The sequence below is a fragment of the Hermetia illucens genome, chromosome 3, assembly GCF_905115235.1.
Source record: "Hermetia illucens chromosome 3, iHerIll2.2.curated.20191125, whole genome shotgun sequence".
In the NCBI taxonomy this organism is placed as follows: Eukaryota; Metazoa; Arthropoda; class Insecta; order Diptera; family Stratiomyidae; genus Hermetia; species Hermetia illucens.
The window spans coordinates 125932052-125956507 of record NC_051851.1 but is presented as its reverse complement, the minus strand read 5'-3'; the positions used below and the strand labels follow the sequence as shown (position 1 = coordinate 125956507).

The 24456-nt window shown below is 38.6% G+C and overlaps 1 protein-coding gene across 5 annotated transcripts in view; it reads right to left on the bottom strand.

Annotated features, from left to right (window-relative positions):
* The window catches only part of LOC119652274 (trissin receptor), a 463147-nt gene that overhangs the window by 281344 nt on the left and 157347 nt on the right, over window positions 1-24456 (bottom strand). For all 5 annotated transcript variants that reach the window (XM_038056265.1, XM_038056267.1, XM_038056263.1 and 2 more), the window contains exon 2: window positions 11948-11997. The gene's annotated coding sequence lies outside the window, so the exon portion shown is untranslated. The remainder of the gene's footprint in view (window positions 1-11947; window positions 11998-24456) is intronic.

Genomic DNA, 24456 nt, shown 5'->3' with positions numbered 1-24456 from the left:
ATACTTTGGGTTCCAGGCCATCCTGGGTTGGAAGGCAACGAGGCAGCGGACGAACTAGCCAAGAAGGGAGCAGCGACGCCTTTACACGGGCCAGAACCCTTCTGTGGAATCGGAAACGATTTCATGGCTATGACTCTAAGAAATGAAGAGGAACGGTTGAGGGAACTATACTAGGCGGGCCTACCAGGGATGGAATAGTCCAGGGTGCTTATTGGGGGATACGAACCCGTGCACACAAAGAATTGCTTAAACCTCACCAAAAAGAACCTCCGAATCATAGTGGGAATTCTCATTGGTCATTGTCGGCTGAACTATCACCTAGGGAAGCTAGGGATATCTATAGACACTGCCTACAGGTTTTGTGAGGAGTATGAAGAAACCTCTATACACGTCCTGGGACAGTGTCCGGCACTTGTGCAAAGATGGTCGAGGAATCTGGGAGAAGACTTAATACCAGATGCAAAGTTGAAAGATCTGGAAGTAGGGAACATACTAAAGTTCCTGACGGTTATAGGCCTGCTTGAGATACTATGATCAATAGTTACACTATAACCAGTAAAAGGGGCACAATAGTTCTTTAAGGACGCGGTGCGACTTTCTCTTAACAGAATAATAATAAAGGGGGTTCCCGGTTCTTGCAAAAAAAGGTTGATTTTCCTCCTAATGTAGCGGTGTGAAATATCAAATAAAAGGTCGCGATTAGTAATTTCACGAGTTTTAACATTGGTTGCGAAATGAGCGAGTATGGGACAAAAAGTACAAAAAGGATTCATACCCAACCTTAAAATCAAAAAAAAAAAATCGTGATAACACAGCTGTATGAAATCTGGGTCTCAAAATGAACAGTCTATATTAGTACTTTGCGAAGCAGATATTAATTCTGGCATTGGCTGCAAGAGGAGGAGTGGAGGTTCCGAAAGTGGTCAATTTTTTCAAGGATAGATTCTCAGAAACTAACCAACCGAACAATGTAGGAAAAATTAACGTGGTCTATGCACATGCTATCTGGGCTTTATAATACCATGCGTTATGATATAATATCTTCTCAAAGAAAGGTAATAATATGATATTATTTTATTTTGAAGATTTATTGGAAAGCCCTGTTTAAAGGATTCAGCATCTCTCCCAGTATTGGCGCGTTACTTTAAGGAACCATCCGCATCGTCACCAATAGCACTCTTTTATTTAATGTCGACAATGCATCATCGACATTGCTAGTGGCATAATTGCATAGTAGTCAATACCACAATGTCGCCATGATGCAAACAAAAACGGTTAACGGTGGTTGATTTCTACATTCAAGTTCCGTGTTGCGGAAGTCAACATTTCATGTCTTCAAGCTTTTCAATGGTACGTGCTATTCCAACCTTCTTGAGAAACAAAACTCTGATAAGTTTTCCCATACAGAATTTGAACACCTACGGCCCAGAAGCGAAGTTTCTTTTTAAAAAGTGCTAAACAAACAGACAGAAAAAGTTGGAACGACTATTTAAGTATAAAGGTGTTCGAGCTTCATACGAAAGGGCAAAGTCTGGCAGGTAAATGTTTTTAAACACCAGATAATGCCTCAGGAATTGCACTCTACCACCGTTTCCTGGATACTGTGATTAATCCCGTTTCTAAGGAACGTGCCGACTCCTGAAATGGGCGAGTTTGTAGAACAAACTAGCAGTCATCCAGAGAGGCAGGTTGGAGCCAGCATCATCACTATTAGTAAATTTAATTATGAATTTAATCTAAACTATTGAAATTGTGCTTAGAAATAAAACTTAGAAAACACCAACTTGTAGTTTTGAATTTGAAATTATGCGTGAAGTGTTAGTGGAGTTACGGTGTGTCTACCGCGAAAAATCGAAGTTGTAACCATGTACAGCGGCGGTCCATGTGGAATCGCAAAATTGTGTCACACTATAATTTACGTCGTACAGAAGGGGATGATATTTATGATTCCGAAGAATTTTAATTCTAAAAATTGGAGAGGTATCTGCGTTCTCCCAAGCGTCGCAAAGATAAAAGCTAAAATAACCCTGGAATTCATTAAAGAACATTCCAAAAGCTTAATCGGCAGAGAGAAAGCCGGTTTCCGCTCCGGATTTTCCTGCATTCATCACATCAACACCCTACGGATCAACTTAGAGCAGTCCACGGAGTTTACATCTTCGCTTTATCTGCTCTTCATCGATCTCAAGAAGTCTTTCCACTGCTTGAACAGTGAGTGTACCTGGCCTATGCGACAGAGCCATTCTGAAGGAACTAGTAGCTATTATCAGAATGACATATGATGGTGCAAAATGTCACGTGCTTTACCGTGGTAAAATCTCGGAGGATTTTGAGGTCCAAAGTGGAGTTCATCAGAATTGCATTTTGTCATGGTTTTATTTTTTCTTGTTATCGGTGACGTTCTTCATGCTGCCTTACCCCGAGGACGTGGGAGAATTCAATAGACTATGACACCTTTCGTTAAACACCTCGACTACGCTGATGACATCTATTTGCTCTCTCACCAGGTCGCGCCCCTTGGCAAAATGGCTCTAGATTTCGAAAGAAAGACAAGCAGAGTTCGACTGAAGATAAACACCAATAAAGCTAAGGGTCTGGGTCTCAGTGTGACGTTCAACTGCATTGTTCCTACCTGAGTTAATGGGCAGAACATCGAAGGCGTCGATCAATTTTAATAATTTCGAAGCGTGGTTCGGTGAGACTGTTCTGTGCTAGTATTTTTTCTGTGATATGGATGTAACACATGGAAAACCAACTCAACTGTTACCTTAAAGTTGCAAGCTTTCGTCAATAACAGTAAAGGAGGAGTGCGAGCGTCTTGAGAAGTCGTTGGGGGTGTTGAAGCGCGGTTCAAGTAACGGTGAAAGATAGCGCGTAGGTGTGGTTGACGCGCTATACCTCACGAAGGAGTGAATAACAGCGTATATATCCATGTTGTTGTAACTTGCTCTGTTGGCGATACAATGGATCAACTTAGATACCTTTCAACCAGCCGTTATGATAAATAACTACTTATTGGTGTGATATTAAATTATTAAATTACCTTTGGAAGATCAACCAGACACGTACGGCAACTACCAACCGGTAGAATTGCTGAAATATTTGGCTCGTGATTGGAAACCGAAAGAATCAGAACCTTTACCGCAAGAGTTGCTGAAATATGAGGAGAATAATACCTACATCGAAGATATGACTGAACCAGAGCGTCTGGGAGTACTTTCAGAGTTGCTGAAATATTGGGTTTCTATAATACTTTCAGAGTCGCGATAATTCCCAAAAAGCAAAACTGCTGAATGCTCATGATAGCCATGATCAAGCTTGATTCTGATTAGTTATTAACGAATAAATTTTAAATATAATAACATTTATAAAAATTTTTTCTGTTGCTGTTGTATGATATAAATACAAACATGGATAAATTAAAGTGTTTGTAGATATTAAATTCTGAAAATTATCTGCGAGGAACAGCGTCTCCTTCAAGAGCTGCTATAATACCAGAAGAACGTTCACGGTAGGCTCGATCAAGATTGAAAATCTATCTGAATAAAGCAACATTTAATTACATACCTCATTGGTCCAATACAGTGGTCACATTGTGTTTATATTTTCGCGCTTTGAAGTGTTAGAGAGCGTAAACACTGGGCACCAGTTGTACCTGATGTTGTTCGATCTACTCGGGAATCTAAATACTTTTTACAGAACATTCGGAAGTGCAATTCTTTCTTACTTTCCTGGAATATTCTATTCTTGAAATTGTAAGGGTAATGTGACTACAGTACACTGTAGGAGGTAATGTGGTTAGCATTGCGTCCTCCGTAATGAATACCCTCATATGAATCAGGTACTAATTGACAGTTGAATGGACTGGCATCCGACATCCTGTCAGGATACAAATTCCTCTGCCACTAGTGAGATTTGAACACCGACCTTTTGCTCTAAACACTGAGCCGTCCCGGCATGGTGATTTCATACCCACATTCAAAGTGCAAAGGTCAGATTGATTCACTTCTTCCAATACTTGACAAAAATCTTCACTTTCTGCAAATATATACAGGTAGAGCAACATCTACTAAATTAATTCTTTTGTTCCTAAAGAAGCAACTTCTAAAAGGCTTGCCGACATTGGTACATACAATTTTATGAATGAAGTAAGGGAAATGCCGTAAATATCTCAAATTCGATTTTTTAATAACTGCAGAACCATTTTCAGAGACAGGAGAGTTATTGAGGAAAAATCCAAGCTGACAACTAATATCTAGATATTTACCAATCAACTACGAGCTTTCCAGATTTGGTAAGAAGTCCGAAAATGCGGTTTGTCACACTATTCATTAGGTTTTACATAATTAGGGTTCGGTAGTATTCCGCCATAGGAATAGTGCAGGACACCCACGTTCTAATACTGGATGTTGTTCTTGGGCGCATGTCAAACATCAATATCAATTAAGCAACAAAAGAGTGACTAGATCCCCATATTTGCTGTAGTACAACCTAACGCTAGTACGATGTGTCCGCTTTGACAACATCCACCTAAAATTCCTCTTTTGCACACGAAAAGCAGCTACAGTCGGCTGCCAATTGATATAGAGTCCGAACAGCTAAACAAGGGGCATTAGAAAATGATATTCGTTGCGGTATTTAATTTGAAGTGTCGAAGGGGTTTCATTGGGTTGCTTCTCAAAACTGTTCGCTGAAAATCTTGATTCTGAGGGTGAATTAGTATTTATCGGAAAATTTTCTCTATATAAGCTCCCACCACATCCCATTATACATACTGTTCTCGTTACTTGGATTAACGAGGAAGGTATCATTGAGCGATTTTATTGACGGCGTTGTCTGACTTCCTTGTCCTTACGGCGGGCCCCTCCTTGTCACTACGCCATTCGAGCACGCGATCGAGCTGTCTGTCGTGTACCATATTACTACAATTTTTAGTAATTAACTGCAAAACCCCCCTTAAGTTCATCCTAGCGGGACGAAATTTATTCTACCAAGTTTGATCGAAATCGCACTATAATAGGTCAAAGTAGTCGCTCCTTTCCAAATTTAAGACTATGAACACTAATATCACCTGAAAGTGGATACTCTCACATAATATATGCATATATTAAGTGCTAAGTTGCACACTAAAATGGCTTTACAAAAGAAATATACAAAATCTTTCATGCCTGGAGCGTCCAACTTCCAGTTTCCCGACTTGTTTCTTATTTTCAAGGTTTTGTGTGAAACAAAACCTTATTAGAATCGAGTCGATGTCTGTCTGTCTGTTGCACCCAATTTATTCGGAAACGGAACTGGTCCCATATTTAATCTTGCGTGAAACACAAGGAAGTGAGGGTTCAAAATATGACCCTCAAAAAGTATATCAGGTTTCGTTCTCAGAACCTATCGAAGCGAAAAATCGAGACCTCAAAATATATCCTGTTGCGATATCTGTACAAATAAAGGTCGCAGGGAAAAATTTCGATTTAGTGTTTTAATCATTTAAATATCAATATCAATTACTCCAGACGAATATATGTATGTATGTGTTTATATGTATACGTAAATGAAGCTTTGGGGTAGTGCTTAATTCAGATAGATATATTTGGATATTGAACAAGCGGTATCCAATATCAGTAGTTTATATGTACATATATATACTTTTTTGCACGAAATAAATAAAAAAAAATAGTTGCACGATCAATTTATAAACATGCATATAGATACCGAATACTATGGTAATAAGCAATTTTTGTTTGTTTAGGGTGAGCATAATATTTACGTCTGTAACATGTACGTATTTCTTGTAGTTTGAATAAAATATGGAAGAATATTTTGGGTTCTTGGTCATATACGAATGAAAAAATGTGGATAGAAAGTTTTTTGCATAAGATGAACATAAAACCTTTATGCCTGAAGTGCCAGCTTCCGGTATTCCGACTTGTTATTTTTAGGTTTAGCTCGCGTGTTGGTATTACGCTAGGTGCGAATCCCGCGTTTGTGTCAGCGTGGACACGCACCGAAAAGGGCACGTGAGTTTGGTATAATGACATGTGAGGGATCGAAGTGTTCAAAGGACCACACGCCTACATTTCCGAACCTAGCTACCACAGACACGCGCAACCATGTGTCGACGGAACGCTTCGATGAAGCTTCAATATTTATGGGCGGACCTTCATGTTTAACTTCGCCATCTTTTTAAGTTTGGGATAGCTCTCTTAGGATACTCCTGGGCATCGCTAATCCCATTTAGTCATTACACGACAGATCGGCGGATAGACAGACAGTAAACCGATTTGCGGAAAAAATAATAATAAACACGAAGAGTAATTAAGAGACTAACTATGTTACGCAGTATATCTCTTTAAATTAATCAAAATGGAGGGGAATTACGATTGCCTTTATCCCCATTGCGTCTAATATCAATCGGCTCCCGAAGAAAACCATGAGCTTTTTTCCTCTTAAATTACGTTGACAACTTGAAACACTATACCACAAATTCTTTAGATTGTGTCCCTTGGATACACTGTACATACATTAACCATCGGTTCGGAAATGTTCTCCTTCTTTAGTAGAGGTGGTGCTTGCCTTATCAAATAAGTTTGAAAACAAAGGACATTCTTATGGCTGTTGCAATATTCAATAATGGTCCTTTGAAAATGTTATCAGAGTTTCCACCCCAATTTCCTGGAAATAAATGTGCTGATACGTTGTACTTTATCGGACCGTATTATGGCATGTTTTCTAAGTCAGCAAAGAATGTATTCTTTTCCATAATGTCGGTTAGATTGGTTTTAAAAGAAGAATTGTCAGTATTATTTCGATAAATTATCTTGGAAATTTACTCAATGAAACTTAATTTTTCCTCTCTAGACAAGTTAAATGGCCATTCAGAAAGTTTAAGTAGTTTCATACCGTTTAATAGCGCATTCTCATGCACTCCAACTTTCAAATCTTGTTCTATAACTCTATCTTCCTCCATGACAAGACAACTCCTTCCTAATGTTGGTAATAAATGATAACGAATTTGTCGAAATTGCCCATAGAAAAAGTTATGATATTTTGTTGAGTTGATAGACGTATTATTCCTTGCTTTTCTCATCTTGTTTCCACTTTATTTTCATTTGGTTGTAAACTTTCACTTCTTGGTTTATTACTTGATTTGCGAAAATATAAGTCGAGATATAACACCTTTCTCTATATGGACCTATATTTTTTCCATCCAAATAATCCTTTGAATACAAACATACATCATATTTATTACATAATCTGGTGTTATACCTTCTAAGTCGACACTTCAACTATCAGTTGTCACTTTGACATTATCTTTTAACTTACTGAAAGACGATGAATACCAATTTATCAAGGACTTCTAGTTGATAATGATGATAATCTCTAAATTTACTACCTATACAAGCTGATATATTCTAATTATATCCTGGGATTATCTGCTAATTACGAAGAAATTAACATAGTCTATAGTAAACACCTAAACTTAGTAGTCATTCTGCAAAGGGATTTTTGAGGATATAACACCGAAAGCTTTTTGCTATGGTTGTACTTATGAGTATACATAACTAAAGCATTTACGAAATAAATTTCTGTCTCCACATTAAACTTCGAATATAAAAGGACGATATGAGCAGGAAATTAAATTCAGTTGTGGATAGAACTTAAGTGATTATCACCCTCTGTGCTTTAGTGTCTGCAAAAATGACACACCCTTCTCGAACCGAGCATAAATAGAGACACGCAAGTAAGCACATATACCTCCCCTTAATTTGCCCTCCTTAATTACCTTTTAGATTTTAGTAATAATTTACATATATGCCAGGATCCATTCATGATACATTATGTCAGCATGCGGTGATGATTACAGACTAAATAATGTGTTAATAATTGGGGATACATATATTGAAATTTTTGAGAATAAAGACTATGAAAATCCACTGAATAAATATATAATATTCAATAGGTTGGAAACCGCAAGTTCGGCGCTTCAGGTATAAATCGGTTTCTGAATTTCATAAGCAAGGAAGTACCTTGCACGACGATTTTATTTGTGCTTAGCTAATAGCCATAGCGTGTACGACAGCTTATGCTATTGTGCATTACGTTAGCTGACGAGAATTATTAAATAGATAACATTGAGCCATTATAATTTTGATAATAATAAAACGATTCTCTCCCAACTTTCCAATATCATATATGATATTATGCTTTCGTTTTTACAAAACTTCGCAATCATATTATACGCCAGGATGAATTTTGGGGAACTTTTCAGTAAAATTTGAAAATATGTACAGTAGCAAACTATTATTGACTTTGTTTGAAACGGGAGCAGTATTAGATGCATTTTCAAGCTTATATTTTACATAGGAGTAGTTATAGTATTTTTCGATCAATTTTGCGATTAATAGTTTCTGAGAATACGTCCTGCCGCCCTTCAAATTCGTACTTTTTCACTCGTCACTACCGGCTTTGTAGCCAACTTCATATATGAGACAGGCTTCATAAAATACTAATCGATACCTTTTATTCGATACGCCACGCGACTATATTCCGAAAAGAAAATTGACACCCCTCTTTCAGTTTATGTGCCTCCCTTAAATGTCAGAGAAACTCATATCATTTATTGTTTTATAAATAGTGTGTATATGTCCATTGCATTTCCTGTGACCTGGTATAGCTGTTTTCGAGAAAAGTGCGTGTGGCCAACGGAGGGTCGAATGATGATAAAAATTATAAAATTGTAATTCCTGTTTCATCGGTTGGTTAAAGATCACTCGACCGCGATCCTAGGTCAATAGGAGATACTTGTTTTGAATTGTTTCGCTGCACTGGAAAAAGTTACGAAATTGCCACCAGCTGAATGGCTAGGTTGACGATCCATTCAGAAAGAAAGCTAAATTGGTGCAATCAGTCAGATCAGAAACACAGCAGCAATGAGGCATGGAAATGAGATTGTTACGTTTTCACGCCAAAAGAGAATAATTCTGCCGCCAAAGATCAGATGCGGTCAATAAGGGAACGTTCTTCAAAGTAGGATTAACGCCAAGGTACCCGAAAAATGAAGAAAAGTGAAGCAGAAAGTGATAATAGCTTTAACAACTTAAGGGTCAGCGCAGGTGACCAGGACCTCCCTTAAATGCGACAAAGGTGCTTAATTAAGATGTCCAAGTTATCGAATAAAATTAAAAGCGAAGGAACAAAGAGTGCTGCTGCAAACTACAAAGAACAACATATAAATAACAAACAAACCTGAAAAGATTTTACAGTTAAATAGATTCTGAGAATGAAACTAACTATACTCCATGGTGCATTCCTTTTGGGTCCTCACTCCTTTATTGATATTGAAAATTAGGTCAGTGGAGAAACTTTTGGGGGAATTAAGAAATCGCGGAGTTTCGGACTGAATGCTTTTGAGGATCCAGAGGAAAACCAGGCTTCGAGGAGAAACCATACCAGTGATAACCGCGAAGAAACTTGCGGAGTTTTGTTGAAGGATCGGTGATACTAAAGTTTCCATTTCGTTCCGTTCCATACTGTTCCCAATAAAGCCCTTAAACTCGCTGTTAAAGTCAGATCCGACTAGTTATCGGCGTGCATGCATACTTGAATAAGTTTTGGCCACTCGGTGGAAGAGGCAAAAACTAGCTTTACTCCCGAAGTCCAATAAACAACCAGGACAGCCATCATCACACATCTCGATTTACCTTATAGACCTGGCAAGAAAAACTCTAGAAAGGGCCACCTACAATAGACTTTTTTCTATCATAGAAAATAGTGATGGCCTGTCGGAGCGACAGTTTCGTTTTCGTGAAACTCTTTCAACGACCAATGCGTAGATATTGTTTGCAAGTTGGCACGAGACGCAATGTCTTCTAGTCAATGCTTGGTCATGGTAGCATTACACCACAAAAATGCGTTTAATTCCGCCAGCTAGTAGCGAAGAAGGATCTCATTTGACTAAGCTCCTCGACAGTTATCCCTAGGAACGAACAGTTTGGTACAATTGAATGAAGGACCTAAGCCCTACACCGTTATAGCAGGAGTACCGTAGAGCTCAGTGTTGGGTCCATTTTTTGGAAAGTGGCGCAAAAAGGGAGTTCTTGTCATTCAAACAAATTCAAAGCGTGGTTGAAGATGGTTCAACTTGACCTTACGGAAAAAAGGGGCCAGCTTGATTACTTAGGAAAAAGAATACGATTAGTATTCGTGCTGGTGGTCACAAAGTCAGTTCAGAGTCCGTTATCAAATACCTGAGGCCGATATATGACGCTATAAATCAATTTCAAGGAATAACTCTACTGTGCCTGCGAGAAAGCGGCAAATAGCAGCGTATTGTTAGCACGGAGGATAGATACCTAACATTGGAGGTCCAGGATGCAGTCGCAGATTACTTGTCGCCGAAGTGATTTCCTCCACACATTTACACGTGACACCAGCCTGTGAGGTAGCACTAGCATTTAAGAGCAATCGGAGAAAGGTAAACATGACTTACCACTTAGGGGTGCTAGGGGTGTGTAGCGCGTTTAGAGCAATCTGAGGGGAGGCAGTTTTTTTTTATTGCGAGAACCGTTCCGATGGACATTCTAGTAAGTATCTGTACGAGAAAATGAATTCACCTGAAAATGATGCGGAATATCTAATGGTGGAAGACGCTGGAAAAGTGACAGCAACGGTGGGATAACTCGCAAAAAGCCCACGTACAGTCTGATTCCCGTATTGAGGAGAATATCACCGGGGAAATGCTAAAGTCGGAGGGGAACTGGTGAACTCTGCAATCAAAAAGATTCAGGCGGAACTTGGAAACGCAGAGCAGGCAAAGAGAGCCCGTAGAGCGGACTGCATGATCGGTTAAAGTGCAGTTTTCCTGGCGGAGTATTGGTTTGCCGCGGTTCCGCGAGAAAGGAACAAGGAGAAAGTGAGGGTTGTTTTAGCAGGCGAGAATTCCACACACTACTGCAACCTGGTACTGCAGGATCTTTCAATGATTTCTCACCTCCTTCCATAAAACAAGTCGGGAAACCGGAAGCTGAATGCTTCAGATGTGAAAAGTGTTTCTTTCATAAAAACATTTGAATGGACATTTGTCCCATTTGAAGCTAGCACGTAATATATGCATATATATTATGTGAAAGTATCAACTTTCGAGTTCAAAGTCTTGAATTTGCACAGAAGCGGTGACTTTCACCTGCTATAACTTTATTATTAATAATGCAATTTCCAAACTTGGTAGAACCATGTTGTATGTTATAGCCCACATTGCTGCAAAATTTCGTTGCTTACTAAAAATTATAGTAAGTTTATTTTGACAGATATCGGTATGGAGCCGAGCAGTTTTTTGTTTTTTTTCAGATTTTCCGGTTGCAAATAATGTCAAAACTAGGACCAGCTCTAGAAAGTACTAATCGAGGTCTTTCATTTGATAACCTAGGTAACTGTATCTGGTGCATGAAACTTCTGTATGCATATGCGTTCACAGTTTGCCTATTTCTACCAAATTTGGTGTCAATCGCTATAACCATTTCCGAGGAAAATGTGTGTGACGAAATTTTATGACATTAGGTCTAGTGGTTTGCGAGTAAATCGGATCTAATTTACAGATATTTGTCCATCTGTAAACCAGATCCGAGATCCGAAAGCTAGACGAACAGACAGACATTAACAAGATTTTGTTTTACATAAAACCTTGAAAACAAGCAGGCATACATATGTAGAGACCTTGTGTGAAGTCAAGGCAGAGATTACCCTGAAAGTTCTGTATACGAAGAACACAAAGAGACTACTTGCTACTGGAGTTTAAGAGTGAAAACCACATTACAAGGCTTATTTGAACGTATTTTTTTCTTGGGAAAAGCTAATTGGAATTGAAAATAAATTTGGACATAATATTAGTCATATTTCGGACAATTCAAAAGAATGTATTTCGAATAATTTAAGCCAAAAATAACAAACATACCCCGCGTTAGTCCGATGAAGGTCGTAATTAGAGTTGTCCGCAATTTTTATCTGAAAGAAAAAAGGTATTTTAATAATGAAAACTAAAAATTTTGCAAGAGTTAAAAAAAATATTTCAATTTTTACAATTTTTTTGCACTAATTATCAAAAAAAGCACGCTTGGAAATACAATTCATCCCAAATTTTAGTTTATATTCTTCCTAATTTTGTAAACAATCATACTTCCAAATTTTATAACGATCGGTTTATTGCTTTTTGAGTTAGATTTCCCAAATGTGAAAAAGTCATTTTGAGAAAAACACTTCTAAAAAAATTGTTTGAAAAAAGTTGTTTGAAGGCGTTTCTCACTCTTAATTACAAACAGAATAAAGCTACAATAAATACAAATGTACTCGACAAACGCCTACTATTTATATTTATAAAAAATAGGATAGGGGCATAAATAGACCACCTCCTAGGCGTTCGTGCTTGAGCCTGTGCCCGGTTATTGTTTGCTTCTACTATTATATAATTGAAAGGAATGCGAATTTTGCACTGACATTTTTGTATCGTATTCTAGGATAGCTAAGTTCCATCTATAAAATAACAAGTCGGGAAACCGGAAGCTGGACACTTCAGGTACGAAAGGTTTTGTGTATTTCTTAGTACATAGCACATAATGTATGCGTATATTAGGTGAGAGTATCCACTGTCGCCCTATATTATAGCCCACATCACTGCACCACTTTCGTGGCGCTAGGATGAACTTAAGGGGGTCATCCCGTGCGTGTCTTTTGAAAAATTATTTTGAAGGACTGGATAAAGATAGAAACGTGATTTTTTCACCATATGTTTATTGATATCTCTGGTAGATGCGATAAATTTTTCAGTTTGATATCGTAGCTAGTTTTTGGAATACGTGTCAATTTATGCACCCATCTCCAAAAAAAGGTGTTTTTATGCTGTCACGCTGGAGGGCGCTGTGTTCATCTGAGGATGAAAAACTAAACGGCATTGTAATGTGGACAATATTTCACGGTCCGCAAACTAGGATAATTAGAAAATATTAAAAGGTAAATTTTTGGTGGGCTTTTAAATTTAATTTTTTGGATTTTGGTGTTTTTTACGGCATTTTTTATAAATAAAAAAAAATTCCCCGTCCGATTGCAATTATCCTAGTTTGCGGACCGTAAAAATATGCATTAAAGAAATCGTGAAAATTTCAAAGAATTAGATTGAGCTATGGTGGCAGCCGATTTTCAAGATGCAGTTTCGAGAAAAACGCATTTGAAAATTTAAATGTGATTATCAACAGTAAAATTTTAACTCACCATTAATCTGCTATACCTGGTCCATAGAGAGCCCCCTCCGTTTCTTCAAAAAAGTCTTGTAAGGCAGATTGTTGCTCTCTGGTTTCAATTCTGGCTCTTTTAGCGAGGTCAGTCGATCGTCGTTCGGACCGCCGAATTCGTGCTTCATTACGGCGGTCGGCATAAACCTGACATATGTGACCAACTTGACATCCCATTGTCACTAGGATTTTGAGAATGCCATTGAATCCTTCATTGAAAATAATTACAGCCAGAAAAGTGGCTATTTCTACGACCTTGGCCCCAGAATGAAGGTGTTTAGGAGCGAAAGTCCAGATCAATGCATTTAACGACTCATTGTTATTCTGGGTCTCTGCTCCTAAACATCTGTTCAAGGGACAAATCGTCGTAAATTGGTTTGATGACTGTTTGAACTTCTTCAGTCAAAGGTGCCTTCTCGTGGTGGAAACTATCCAGTTTTCTTTTAGCTTTCCACTTTGCGCCATTTGCACCAACTGTCCTCGCCTGCTAGATAATTTTGTTGCTGAGGATTTTCGTCTGTAGAACATTTATGAAAGAAACTTGCCCAAATTTCTTGCTTCCTTCCTCCTATCGAATTTACGTGTCGACAAATAGCTAGCCCTTTTCTCCACATGTCCTACGCATTCCTTTTTTACTACTACGTATATTTTATTATTTGCATAAATTCGCAAAAATACCTGAGAAAACTCCAGCAAAATCCAATATACAATATACAAAACTTGTCGCAATTGGAACATCCATGTTCATGCTTCCTAAAAGTTTCTTTGCTGATGTTGATGCAAAGTCCTTTTTCTTCTCTGATAATTATCGATTCCCATGAAATACTCGTTTTTTAGTGCGAGCATGACGTTGAACCTTAAAGCGATCTCCCTTCGTACGATCCATTTTAAAAAATCAGTGAACATATATACAGCACAATACTTACGACAAAATATAACTGAGTATAGCTTGAAAGCCTTTCAATGCTCACTCTAGACTGGATTATCCTTTTTATTCCAAACAGCATATAAGTTTAGACAATTGATTGGTTTTCCATCTTTTTATATTTATACCAGTGTTCGAATTTATAAGGCTTAGGTAAAAAACTACCAGGTAAAAAAAGATTCGATGCTCTTTCTCATCGAGTACTCTAGCCGCGGCTTCAAACTCCTTGCCTGTTTAACACTGTAATTTCTGAACGACTCGGAATATCGGAAAATCCCTTTGCCCCCCTCCCCACTATATATAGATACAATTCATGCAAAGAAAATCGATTTCTCCAACCCGACACACGGGATGACCCCCTTAAGGGGGTTTGCAGCCAATTACTAAAAATTATAGTAATATACTATTATTAACTTTTTTTAAACAGATATTGATATGGAAGTTATTTTGGAGCCCAGGCAGTGGCAGCCTCCTGATTTTTTTCAGATTTTTCGGTTTTGTAGTTTCTGAGAATGGCTGCCTTAAAGAAATGATCACTTTCAAACCCCCGCACTCCGCACCTTTCTAACAAATGTCAAAACTAAGGCCGGCTTCGAAAAGCACTATATGCGTGAGCGTTCACAGTTCCCAGCTTTCTACTAAATTTGGTGTCAATCGCTATAATCGTGTGACGGACAGACAGACAGACAGACAGACGGACAGACAGACAGACAGTAAACCGATCTTAATAAGGTTTTGTGTTTACACAAAACTTGATCTTGAATGAACTTAAGGGGGGTTCGCAGTAAATTTTCAAAATATAATAATATAATATTAACTTTCTTTAATCAGATATCGTGATGTAGGTTATTTTGAGGCTGAGTAGTTTCTGAGAATGGGTTCTTGAAGCAAGTGACCCTTTTCGGACGCCCGCAACCAATGTCAAAACTAAGACTTGTTTAGAAAAATACTAGCTGTACTCTTTCATTTAATGCCGCAAATTAAAGAAGAAATTTCCGCCAACCTTTTACGTGTATGGTGACCGCCTAGACGAAACATATGGATTCGCCGCTTTTAAAACAAATAAAAATAATATAATGGAAGATGTATGCATCAAAATCAAAAAGGAGGTGAGCAAATGAGAAGCTGTTCTGGAATCTTCATGGTCCAGTAAATTACTATGTAGTAAGATTGCAATGACCTTAAAACAAGTCGGGAATCGGAAGCTCATTAGGTGTGTAGGGTTTTGTATATTTCTTGTGTAAGTATTTGCATTCGAGTGCAGAACTGTACCATTACGTAGCTCGTAATATGTACGCATTGAGCATGTGGGAATACTCACTGTAGTGTGATAATGTTTTCTTAGTGTCTTTAGTTGCAGTAAATTTACACGAAAAAGATAACTTTGAACCAGTGCAAGGCTATCAATAATAGTACGATTTTCGCCAAACATAGAGATTTAGATAGATAGAGATAGAAATTATAGATTTTTCAGTTGGTTAGTTTCTGACCATGAAGGAAGTCCTCGCTTAATATTGTAGTCCCGCAGTCCCTGTCTTTCCAACAAATGTCAAAACTGGCTTCGGGAAGTATTACTGGAGACCTTTTCTTTGATATATATACACTATACTATGATATATTTGGTGAAACCAGTTCTACACCCCCATTTTACATATATGGAGAGCTCCCCTTAAACTCAATTGGTATAACCATTTCTGAGTAAAGTGCGCATGGCTGACAGACAGACAGATAGACAGACGGATTAACAGGCATTTGAGTTGCCCACTTTCAACTATAAATGCAGGGAAATAATAAATTTACCATATCGGGAAGTCTCAAACTGGTCGCTTGACCTGAAACTTTATTTCAACAGATATAGAGATAGAATGTATTTTGAGATGTAGATTTTACATAGGCGCATCGCGGTTTTTTAAAGACCTCTGCATGGATAAGTTTTAAAAGGGAAACTTCATTTCTCTCTTTGGTGGGTATATTTTGATAATGCCAGTTCCTTCATTTTTCGAACAATAATAAAAGTTCAACCAATTTCGGAAAGTACTCATCGAACCCTTTCGTTTGATACTCTACACGCTCATATATTGAGAAAAAAAACTGTACTTTTTTAATTCAGTGGGGAACATCGCGGAATACATACTTTCTCCAAATTTCGTGACAATAGCTTTAGCCGTTTTCGAGCAAATAGCTGCTGCAGGCAGACGGGCAAACAGACAGAGAGACATCGAACTCATTTAATAAGATTTCGTTTTCAACAAAGAAGAAATTGCAACTCCATCAAAGTTGCTCTGAGATGGTACTTATAGTGTGTTGGTAAGCATGGGGAAATGCAAACGTGTTGCGGTATCAGTAGTTACTCACTGAGCAAGTTATCATAACAAATTTTAGACCCGGTAATGTTAAACGGCTCTAGTAGGATGGCTGGGCGACTGAACAGAGCTCCCATAATGGGCAGCACGGGGTCCAAATCAAGAACTGTCAGGTAGTTTGGAATTTAGACGCTACTGCGGCTTGGCCTCGGGAAAAAGGAAAAGAAGCATGTATCGCTTGAAGTCAAACTGATGGTAAAAAGTTGATGGTGTGGAAGTGATGAAATCAACAACCTCATGTCACACAGTAACTACCAGGTTCAGTGTTTGTCGAACCTAAAAAACATTTGATTTTTGGATATTTATACCATATAGTCCATTGATGAGTACATATATACCCCCCATCCGATGGTGGAATTCTGTCCTAATTCGCCCCTTTTTGTCACTATTGTAACTACAGTCATAGCGTCACATCTGTTTAAGCTAGAGTGAACAAAGAAAATGAAAGATTCGTTTGGATGTCCTTCCTATTGTAAGTCTCTTTTGCGACGGTGATCACTCCAGATGTGCTCAGAATCCATCTTGCCCGAGAAGCCAGTGGAATTTTTACATATTACTTTGCGAATGCTGATGGTTTTTGTGTCCTTTCAAAGGGGAAAACATACTGGGAAAGCAGCAAAGAAACTACAAAAAACTATTGTTCTCAATGGATTAAGGATTAAGAATTGGAAAATTAAATCAAATGAAACAAAGTGCACTCATATTAAATTCCCTAATGAAAAGGTAAATGTAGCTAAACCATTAATTGACAAAACACGTGTGGCATCTGAAGGAAGTTTAGGTATGACCTCCTATGATAAGTTAGCTGGAAAAGACATGTTCATTTCCACACACTACCTATAGTTGTTTCCTTATTTGACCAAACTATTCAATCAAATTAAAGTAACAATCGGAGTTTTCTACTTGTAGCCAACTAGAGTCGTAAAAATCATATGATTGTATTTAAATAGCACTTTCTTGCTGTCATGAAAGCATATAATAATCATTTCAAATGATCTAGTTAAGATTAGAGGAAACCTACCTTATTGAGGTAAATCATATGCAAGTTATTCAGCGGAAAGAAGAATAACTGTATATTAAAGCCCATTGACAGGAACTATTATGAATGTCCCACTTAAGAGTACACATATTGTAATGAAGTGATACGCATATTTAAAATATGGTATGTGGGCTATTTCTGTGAAACTTAAATTTAGGATACAAACAAGATTAAACCATATAAGCCTCATGCTCCAAAAACTTTATGTATGCATTGCAAATAATGTCCCTAACCGCTAGTTCGCTTCCCCATTATAGTATGTATGTGTATTATCCATCAACATTCGATCTTTATCTTCTTTAGCTCAATATGCTTTTATAGTATTCGGATTAACATAGTGCTTTCACTTCAATCAACCTTTTGTGGCTTAGGGTTATTAAAGGAAGGACCTTAAGACTCATATATCCTTGAGTGCGTAACCTAATTTTGAATCTAGGGCTGAACCTTTTAAGGACATAAATATATAAGCCCATATAACAATTGCCCGCAAAGACTCTTTCACGCATTGATTTCAGATAAGTGTTATAGGACGACGAGTCACCCTTATCTTACAATTCAGAAAGGTGAGTCCATTCAGCAAAAGTCTTAATATTAGGGTGACATTTGGTTCGTGGTATTTTCAGAAAATGAGATCCAGATAATCAATAAATACATTCGCCCTATCTTGTATCTTGCAGGAGTGAATATGGGCTAAGGATTTGGGAACGATAAAAGAAATATGTAATACTAGCATGAAAATCAATGAAAGTCATCATTTGGGCATGGTTGTAAGGAAGTGGAGATTCTGCTGCGAAGGTTAGACATGCATATGGATGGGGTCCGTAAGTGAATTCCAAAGGAATAACACGTCATGATTATCTGCTTAAGTATAGTAGCGATTAGATAAAATGAACAACTTTCTGTCTGAGCGAATTTCATCATTCATCGAATGAAAGGTCAAGTTTCAATAAACAGATGCACGGTAGTGACGCGCAATATTTTTTTATCTAAATAAAATAAAATGCTATCAAACCGAAAATTAATAGGACTGTTCATCCCCACATTGGGCGCCAAAATATTTGTGTATATATTTGCGTATAATACTACTGCCAGCATATGTTTGCAGTAGAAAGTGTTCTATAGTAGCTTCAGCAACATAAGTAAGAAGTGGCTAGGGTGGCTCAATTAGGGGTAGCGAATTGACCTTGCCAAGAGAAAATCACATACTAGGTATTTCGTGCAGAAGCTCTAAAGTGCATCAATATAAGCACAATATAGCCATTAAGTCAATGAGGGCATTTTGTAATTCTAGTCTTTATTGTAATCGAATGCTGCTTTACTGGGATCGTTTTTCAATCTTGATCAAGTCTATTGTGAGCGTTTAGCTGTTTTTCTCTTCGGAAATTTCAACAAATCTGGGAGCGAAATGCTTTTCCTCGAAGTACCCCATGATGATAACCTGTTTTGGCTGCCTCTGAAGTAGAACCTTCAACTCGCAGCTGGTTAAATCGTGCTTCTCCCTTTTCTGATGTTTCAAAAGACTGCTAAGAGGCGCTCCCGGTTGGAATATTTTCAGAATATTGAAAGCATCAGCAAATCGGCTCAACGAGACTCAGTGAGATTCTGTCCAAGGAACATAGAAGCTCATTCTTCCTTAAGAAGGCTCCCCTGAAACTGTTCGTTCAGACGCATTGCTCTTACAGCAAAGAGGATTCCGAATCAAAGCGTTGCTTGGAGGGCATGCAGCTTCAGTCTTGTGAGACTCCCAAATTGGTAATTATGTACCAAGGATAAAATCGATTGGGCTATGAAAAACTTCCCTGCATATAAATTTTCGCACCCAAATGTTCTAGAAATATTATAGCAAGAAATAGTTGCGCCCTGGCTTGGCTACGTTTACCGAAGCCATGAGCTATGAGACGCGCGCATGGTTTTCAGGAATGTGGGCGGGCATAGTCATGAGTCCGCGAAGGACTTTCGACACATCAATTTCAGTTGTATGACTTTATTTTTATTCACTATCATCATTGGTGCCGGTTTCCTCCTCTTCGTTATGAGCTGCGTGTGGATCGCCATCATTCTCGTCTGCTAGCATCAAATCTAATGCTTCTTCGGAACATTGTTGCTTCTTCCACCAAAACTTAATATTAATCTGTTTAAAATATCCATATTGCATCGGGTTCTTATAAATTGGGTTTGACGCATTAACATTTTATGTACCTTTAGTGACATACATACATTTTTGGCAGTTTCGTAAGCGAAGACATCAACTTTTTCGACGTCAACATTGTTTCCGATGGAAAGTAATTCTAATATGATTCGCATTCGATTGATGTGGTCACCGTCTATTCTGATGATCCTGGAAAACGTTTCTTGAGCTGCAGAAGCTCTTCGGGATGTGTTACCATCATTGGTAATTCCAAATCCAGCTTTTGGGACATCCACCGGGAGCCCCCTTTCCTAACTCAAATTCTGTTTGAAGTTTTCCTTTTCCTTCTTGCACGGTCCTTTTATCTGTAGCTAATTGCGTTTGCTATTTCCTTATTGGTATTTTATATGCCACATGGAGCAAGGATTCAAAGAATCGAATCCTCGCATGGAGAAAAGGCAAGCCAAATTCAAGGCTTTAGAGTTTATACCCTTTATTGCACTTATTGAAGTTTTGAGAGGTTTGGCCAAAGATGTAGCAGCGCATGGTTGATAATGTGTCGGTGGCAACATTACATACTTTACCATCGATCATGGTAAATAAGATGGTAAGTTTAATTTTCACTGCACCATATGAAGTTGGCACTAGTGTATTTGTCTACTTTTTAACTTAATTTTCAATATAGGAGATTTCTTCGTTAGTGATATCTTTTGATTTAGAAATAAATCGTTTTCGTAATGGTCTACAAGATCTGACAGAAAGAGGGGTTGGATTCTGCCATATAATTTAGTTATTATATTAGGCACGAATAGTAAAGGAACTAAGAAAGTTTGAAATATGTTCGCGCCACCATCGGAGAAGTTCTCAAATTTTTATTTATACTAGGAATGTCGTCATTTTAAAATTATTTCCAAACTTCCTCGCTCCTCGTTTGAACAACTGTCAATTAATTCAGCCAAGTACATCAATAAATGCGACATTGTAAGGTCGAGCGATGCCTGCAGCTGAACCTCCATATATGCTTCAGTAAAAGAATTGATTCTGCTTTAGGGAAAGAATAACGGGAATCAATCCCTTTATTAGCATTCTGAATTATTTCCCACTCTCTTCTTTTCTTTTTCTTTAACTAAATGAAAATAGTAATATTTAAAAACATCAAGCAAGTGGCAAGTGTCTGAAAATACCTCTTCTTAATAATTTGATACTCCGAAAATGCGTTTTTAGAGGTTTCCTTTGAACTTCTCTAGACAATCCTATCTGACTTATATTTAATCGAAAACTGTATAAAAGCAAACTACTTCTCATTTCCATTTTAAAAACTATTTCACTATCCAGACAACGATTTAAAAAAAATATTAAAACAAGTCGAGAAGCCAGAGACTAAGGGCTTCATGTTTTGCGTATTTACTATATAAGCATATTTAAGTGCGCATTGGTCCCATAACTCGCAATGTGCATTTCGTCTGTCACACCGTGAATGGTTCGATTAGTATGACATTAACATTCAAAGACTTAGAATGCAAGAAATTTGTATAAAAGTGACAAATTTCTCCTATTATAACTCGGTCAGTAATCGTCAAATTTCCACCGAACTTGGCAATATTATGCTCTGTATATATGGTTGGCTTTCACCCCTTGGTCACGTATGCCACGTCAGCGACACTTACGCGCCATCGTTCGCGGTTACCTGAAACCCACGTCAGCGCCCCCACGACTTCCCAAGACGTTCGCACTCCTTCTCTACTGTTCCGCGCCAAATGCACTTGGGGCCATCTTGGGAGAGTGTATCCTAGTACATAGCATAGCCTGCAATGCAATTGTCGCCCCTCCTTAATGTGTAACCTATCCATTGCTAAGCCTGTGTTGTTTGTTTGAAATAGTGTCAGGTCAACGTATTCCGATAATACGACGCAGGCAGGTATTGATGCAAGCTTGGAACTTTTGAGTAAAAGTGGAGTTCACCTTCCCGTGCTACTCACATATAGCAACACTGAAAGAACATTAGCACAGAAACAATCTCAACTTGATCTTAGTGTTGATGTAACTGCATTTCTACATTTTAGACGGGATAACGAAAGCGGATCTAGGGCTGCTAATGCGTCGGACAACATTTAGTTCAGTGCTGAAGTCGGCAGAAACCACGCTTCCTTCCAAAATGATCCTAAAAGTATACGGAGCGGAAACCAGTCTGCTCTCCGTCGATCAAGCTTTCGAGATGTTCTCTGATGTCCCCCAGATTTATTTTAGCTATTATCTTTGCAACGGTAGGGCGCACGCAGATCCAACTGTCACTTTCAAAATGGGTGCCCTTTTCAAGGTTTTGTGTAAAATAAAACCTCATTAAAATCGGCTCACTATCTGTCTGTCCATTACACGCATTTTTAATGGAAAGGCGGGAACTGTGAACGGTCACGAATACAGTGAGTTACATCCTTCCAGGTCGAATATAGAGGAGGGGGGTCCCCATACAAGCAAAAGTGGTGTATACATTTTTTTTCCAAATATAATCATGTGGGGTATCAAATGAAAGGTGAATTAGTACTTCTCAGCCAGCCTTAGTTTTGACATATGTTAGAACAGTGGAGAGTGCGGGGGGTAAAAACGATCATTTCTTCAACGGACCCATTCTCAGAAACTACCCAACCGCAAAATCCGACAAAAATTAAGAGGTTGCCACCATATGCTGCCTAGGTTCCGAAATACCGTCCATACTGATATCTGTTCAAAAAAAGTTAATAGGAGTATATTACTATATTTTTTAGTAATTGGCTGCAAAACCCCTCAGCAGTTCATCCTAGTACCACGAAATTGTAGCAATATACACTATAATATAGAACATGATCCTACCAAGTTTGGGGGAAATCGCACTATCATTAACAAAGTTATAATATATCAAAGTTGTCGCTTCTCTGCAAATTCAAGGCTTTGAATATCACTATCCCCCCAAATTAAATATTGCCACATAATGTATGTATATATTATGTGCTACGTACTAACGGGACAAATACATGACGAAATCTATTTATAAAAGAAATGCACAAAGCCCTTCCTGACTTGTTTGGAATCTCAACAATCATCCCCTTCTTCTCTGGGAAAAATCTCGGATTTCCAATAAATAACTCTGCGGGGGGACCGTCAAACCCAGCGGCTTTACTCCGTTTGAGTGCATTGATGGCCGAAATGATTTATCTTCTGCTTGGAGGAACAATCCCTACCTGCATGTTATGGTGACTAGCCATTTCATCCACAAGAGAAGGAACCTCATCGGATGTAACATGGTTCATATTCCCTGACCAGCACAATAGCAAATTCCCTTTTGTCACGGCGTATATTATGCGGAACTTCACTTGATTTCGCTCGATATTGGAGTTCCAGGGCGTGACGCCCACCATCACTCGCGGCGGTCAGTAGAGCCTTCAATCCCTTCCGTTCATCGGTCTGCTTCCACTACTCTGCAGTCAACTAGATCTTATGACGCCCCTTCAGAACGTGACCGATGACCTGTGCAGCACCCGAGAAAAGAGCCTATTTGATGGCAGCGATATTCTCAGGCGGGTTCCTCAGTATATCTACCGTCCGATCAGTAAGATAGCATTCCCATCGTCGAGCGACAGCTAGGTCTTTCAAGTGGTTGACGTTGAACTTAAGGGTCAAAACACCTCAACCCTGAGGGAAGTGGCGGAGGCAATGCTCAAGGGAACTTAGCCGACCATCAGATGGTGACCCCTTTCGAAGCCAATGTCAGCGCCTCTCTTGTTACGCACATCCAGGAGACAACCCCTAAATCTACTGTTGATCCCGAAGTGGTGGATCTGAACGGCGTCGATCAATTCAAACCCAACTTACCTTATGGCAGGTTCTCTGCTCGAATAGTGTGCCAGCAAGAACGAGGCGGTGGAAATTGAATAAATCCACGCACCTCCCACCCTCACTGTTACAGTCGCCCGAACTGTGCTTCTCCAACACATGTCCGAGCAAAGTGTTAACAGTTCCCACCATGGCATTCAGATCACCCATCACTATCATAATCTCACCTTTTGGAAGATTCCCCTGAATTACGTTAATTCCTCATAGAAAGCATCCTTTTCCACTACATTGGAAGCCTCAGGAGAGGAGAGGAGAGAGCAAACATTTTGGGGACCCTCGCTACTGTTTCAAAGACCATGCGCACATTCCAGAAACCAATCATTGTCCGTTTTCGATAGCCAAAGGACTTTTCCGTGAGGTCAGTCCCTATCCGAAGCATGGTCGACCCTTCGGTAGCAGTAGAATTTCAAAATTTGCAGGTTGCTAGCCCACAAATTAGTCACCTCTTAAAACAAATAGGGAAAGCTTTGAGTGTATTCTTAAGCCCCAGCTCACAGAGGCTCTACAGTATAGCCTACATTACTGAAAAAGGTCATGATTCTAGGATAAAGCTAAAAGAGGTTCCCAGTCAATTTCTAGAAAATATAGTTATGATAGATATCGTAATATACTATTGTTAAATTTATTTAAATACAAAAGTATCGATATGGAGAATATTTTGAGACTTAGATACCATGCGCATGGACCACCATATTTTTTTCAAATGATTGGGTTGGGTAGTTTCTGAAGATGGCTCCTTGACGTAACTGACCCTTCTTGGAAACCCTTTGCTTTACACAAAACCTTAAAAACAACCCGATGAAAAACTAAAGCGCCTAAAACTAGCACAGACGATTGTAACAATCTCCAAATTCAGA